This window comes from Schistocerca americana, unplaced genomic scaffold (genome assembly GCF_021461395.2).
Source record: "Schistocerca americana isolate TAMUIC-IGC-003095 unplaced genomic scaffold, iqSchAmer2.1 HiC_scaffold_749, whole genome shotgun sequence".
In the NCBI taxonomy this organism is placed as follows: Eukaryota; Metazoa; Arthropoda; class Insecta; order Orthoptera; family Acrididae; genus Schistocerca; species Schistocerca americana.
Window position 1 is genome coordinate 47,501 of NW_025726510.1, and position 5,000 is coordinate 52,500.

At 51.8% G+C, this 5,000-nt stretch overlaps 1 non-coding gene across 1 annotated transcript in view; it reads left to right on the forward strand.

Moving 5' to 3' along the window:
• The first annotated feature begins 4,453 nt into the window (after window positions 1-4,453).
• Window positions 4,454-5,000, forward strand: part of LOC124590229 — a 1,910-nt gene continuing 1,363 nt past the window's right edge. Inside the window, exon 1 of the ribosomal RNA XR_006976453.1 lies at window positions 4,454-5,000. This exon is cut by the window's right edge and continues 1,363 nt beyond it. This is a non-coding gene — a ribosomal RNA (small subunit ribosomal RNA).

Genomic DNA, 5,000 nt, shown 5'->3' on the forward strand with positions numbered 1-5,000 from the left:
ATACAACTGTCCGTATACATGCTGAAAGACTCTGCTCACAATCACACGTCAGCCAGACACTCTTATCACGCACTACTCTCTGCCTGTAACAGGCACACAGACAATATCTAAGCACCAGCATGGAACAACACCCAGTGCATCCTCTCTGCCACATTAGACAATCCACACTATCATAACCAGACCGGGAGGTCCACTCGGAAAACAGAATATCCCACCCTTCCGACAACCACCATTGCTCAGCTAAGCCACCAACACCCACACATGTCCTACACAGGGGTGCACCCAACATCACAATACTGCCTCCTGTCACACCACACAAACAATGGCACGAATGAAAGACACAGGTCTGCCACAAGCATGGAATCAGAGCGCCGCCTGTTATGAGCCAAAGGTGCACCCTGACGTGGCAAATCAGATGATGCCGCAGTCATTTACTTACGATAATCACAATCAACAAACCAGCCCCCCCCCCCCCCCCCGAAAACACCTTTCCTTACAACAATGTGTGCCTTAACCTAACCCGTATTGTGCCTTAACCTAACCCGTATTGTGCCTTAACCTAACCCGTATTGTGCCTTAACCTAACCCATATTGCGCCTTAACCTAACCCATATTGCGCCTTAACCTAACCCATATTGCGCCTTAACCTAACCCATATTGCGCCTTAACCTAACCCATATTGTGCCTTAACCTAACCTATATTGTACCTTAACCTAACCCATATTGTACCTTAACCTAACCTATATTGTACCTTAACCTAACCTATATTGTACCTTAACCTAACCTATATTGGGCCTTAACCTAACCTATATTGGGCCTTAACCTAACCTATATTGGGCCTTAACCTAACCTATATTGGGCCTTAACCTAACCTATATTGGGCCTTAACGTAACCCACGTTGCGCCTTAACCTAACCTATATTGTACCTTAACCTAACCCATATTGTACCTTAACCTAACCTATATTGGGCCTTAACCTAACCTATATTGGGCCTTAACCTAACCTATATTGGGCCTTAACCTAACCTATATTGGGCCTTAACGTAACCCACGTTGCGCCTTAACGTAACCCACGTTGCGCCTTAACGTAACCCACGTTGCGCCTTAACGTAACCCACGTTGCGCCTTAACGTAACCCACGTTGCGCCTTAACGTAACCCACGTTGCGCCTTAACCTAACCCATATTGCGCCTTAACCTAACCCATATTGCGCCTTAACCTAACCCATATTGCGCCTTAACCTAACCCATATTGTACCTTAACCTAACCTATATTGTACCTTAACCTAACCTATATTGTACCTTAACCTAACCTATATTGGGCCTTAACCTAACCTATATTGGGCCTTAACCTAACCTATATTGGGCCTTAACCTAACCTATATTGGGCCTTAACGTAACCCACGTTGCGCCTTAACGTAACCCACGTTGCGCCTTAACGTAACCCACGTTGCGCCTTAACGTAACCCACGTTGCGCCTTAACGTAACCCACGTTGCGCCTTAACGTAACCCACGTTGCGCCTTAACCTAACCCATATTGCGCCTTAACCTAACCCATATTGCGCCTTAACCTAACCCATATTGCGCCTTAACCTAACCCATATTGTGCCTTAACCTAACCTATATTGTACCTTAACCTAACCCATATTGTACCTTAACCTAACCTATATTGTACCTTAACCTAACCTATATTGTACCTTAACCTAACCTATATTGTACCTTAACCTAACCCATATTGCGCCTTAACCTAACCCATATTGCGCCTTAACCTAACCCATATTGCGCCTTAACCTAACCCATATTGCGCCTTAACCTAACCCATATTGCGCCTTAACCTAACCCATATTGCGCCTTAACCTAACCCATATTGCGCCTTAACCTAACCCATATTGCGCCTTAACCTAACCCATATTGCGCCTTAACCTAACCCATATTGTACCTTAACCTAACCCATATTGTACCTTAACCTAACCTATATTGTACCTTAACCTAACCTATATTGTACCTTAACCTAACCTATATTGTACCTTAACCTAACCTATATTGGGCCTTAACCTAACCTATATTGGGCCTTAACCTAACCTATATTGGGCCTTAACCTAACCTATATTGGGCCTTAACCTAACCTATATTGGGCCTTAACGTAACCCACGTTGCGCCTTAACGTAACCCACGTTGCGCCTTAACGTAACCCACGTTGCGCCTTAACGTAACCCACGTTGCGCCTTAACGTAACCCACGTTGCGCCTTAACGTAACCCACGTTGCGCCTTAACGTAACCCACGTTGCGCCTTAACGTAACCCACGTTGCGCCTTAACCCAACACACGTTGGGCCTTAACCCAACACACGTTGGGCCTTAACCCAACACACGTTGGGCCTTAACCCAACACACGTTGGGCCTTAACCCAACACACGTTGGGCCTTAACCCAACACACGTTGGGCCTTAACCCAACACACGTTGGGCCTTAACCCAACACACGTTGGGCCTTAACCCAACACACGTTGGGCCTTAACCCAACACACGTTGGGCCTTAACCCAACACACGTTGGGCCTTAACCCAACACACGTTGGGCCTTAACCCAACACACGTTGGGCCTTAACCCAACACACGTTGGGCCTTAACCCAACACACGTTGGGCCTTAACCCAACACACGTTGGGCCTTAACCCAACACACGTTTGGCCTTAACCCAACACACGTTGGGCCTTAACCCAACACACGTTGGGCCTTAACCCAACACACGTTGGGCCTTAACCTGCTCTGTAATTGTCATACGACGCGTTAAATTAGTGTGGTGTTGCCTAACTGCAACCCCCGCAATATAGTTTGCTACTCGCACTGCCTGGTCCCCAGAGTATCGCTTCATGTTAAACACCTTGCAGCTATACACTGTAATGCGGATGGCAGCAGGACGTACATGCTCAATGCCCTTCGCAGTTGTTCATTGGCATTTGCATGGCGAAGCACAGCCTACGTTGTGGTACGGCGTGTGTCAACTGTCCGCTGATGTTGTACGTCCAAATCACACACTGTACTGCACATTGGTCCTCATGTACTGAATGATACATCGTGGTACATGTGTGACCGTACCACGACTGCGCCAACAACGGCGAACCATACGGTCCAAATATTGTGCACTCAGCTACGTGTCGTCTCCCTATAAGAGCTGGATTGCAGTATGGTATGCCGTGGATGGCGATCAGCATGAGCCGTCTGTTGATGTAGTGGCGCGTGTTGTCAGACGTAGTCGTCTCTTCTCACACACCGTGATAGCATGGTGCACTGCGTTCCACATCTGCGACATGCGACAGAGGCCGGTTGACAGTCGTTCGCGCAATGGACATCGCATACGTACGGGGGCCACCTTCCACGTGTTCGCGAAGCGTGCACATGTTGTTGCGTGTATGTGGGCAGACATAGTGTGTCGTGACACCTGACACAGGCATGCAACAATCGTTGAATTTGCAAATGGCGATGGACGTCTACGTTTGCTGGTGACGTTACGCAAATGAACAACTGGTAAACGGTTGTGGTGCGGTTGTTCTCGCTAGAGGTGAATCAGTGATGGCGACGATCGGTTGAGCTACCAACCGGTTGTTTCAGCGATACCCACCATGCCCACGAACGTGAATGGCATGTGGGTGTGAAGCGATACGCGGCGGTGGCTGGGTGGGACCGTCCCCGGCCGGTGAGGGGGGGCCTCCCGGCGTGCTGGCCGCGCGGTGCGTGGGCGCACGCGCTACAGCCGGCTGGTGGGGGCGGCCAGTGGCAGGCGCGCCGGCCGACGGAGGCGGCAGGCGGCGCAGCTGCGCGCCGGCGCACCCTGCACGCGGCGCCGTGCGGCCAAAGTAGGTCCTCGCGGGCCCGGTGCGAAGCGCGGTGGACATCTGCAGTGTGCTGGTCCGATTGAGGACTGTGTGCGCTGAGGATGCGCCGCCGCCCGGCGCTCGGCGCCGCGACGCCGTCTGCTGCTCGGTCGCCTCTGCGGTTCTCGCAGGTGGTTTGTATCGCAGCTGTGCGGACGTGTTGGCGCGTGCGCTGTGCTGGGAGAGTTCGCTTCGGCACCCAAGTGGGGCTTTTGTCCTTCTGTGGCGCTGGCGTTGGAGCTGCCGGCCACCGTAGGTGGCGCGTGTTGTCTCCCGCCGGCAATGCCACGACAGCACGCTCCCGGGCCTCTGTCGGCAGCGGCAAGCTCAGTTGGGAGCACGGGTGGTCGCACCTAAAGCGTCTACTCGCCAAACTCCGGGCGATTGCGCCTCTCTCGAACCCGACCAAGTACTTAGGACGGCGCTGCGCGCCGCCGGGACCTGAGAGGGTTTCGAGGTGTATTGTGCAGGGGAGCTCAGCCTCCTCCTGTTTGCAGAATAATTGAGCGGACGCTTGCGTGTTCGCGCGGGCCCCCGGGACACACTCCCGGGCGGCCGGCTGTTCAGCTCTAGTTGACGCAGCTCCCTGGTTGATCCTGCCAGTAGTCATATGCTTGTCTCAAAGATTAAGCCATGCATGTCTCAGTACAAGCCGCATTAAGGTGAAACCGCGAATGGCTCATTAAATCAGTTATGGTTCCTTAGATCGTACCCACGTTACTTGGATAACTGTGGTAATTCTAGAGCTAATACATGCAAACAGAGTCCCGACCAGAGATGGAAGGGACGCTTTTATTAGATCAAAACCAATCGGTCGGCTCGTCCGGTCCGTTTGCCTTGGTGACTCTGAATAACTTTGGGCTGATCGCACGGTCCTCGTACCGGCGACGCATCTTTCAAATGTCTGCCTTATCAACTGTCGATGGTAGGTTCTGCGCCTACCATGGTTGTAACGGGTAACGGGGAATCAGGGTTCGATTCCGGAGAGGGAGCCTGAGAAACGGCTACCACATCCAAGGAAGGCAGCAGGCGCGCAAATTACCCACTCCCGGCACGGGGAGGTAGTGACGAAAAATAACGATACGGGACTCATCCGAGGCCCCGTAATCGGAATGAGTACACTTTAAATC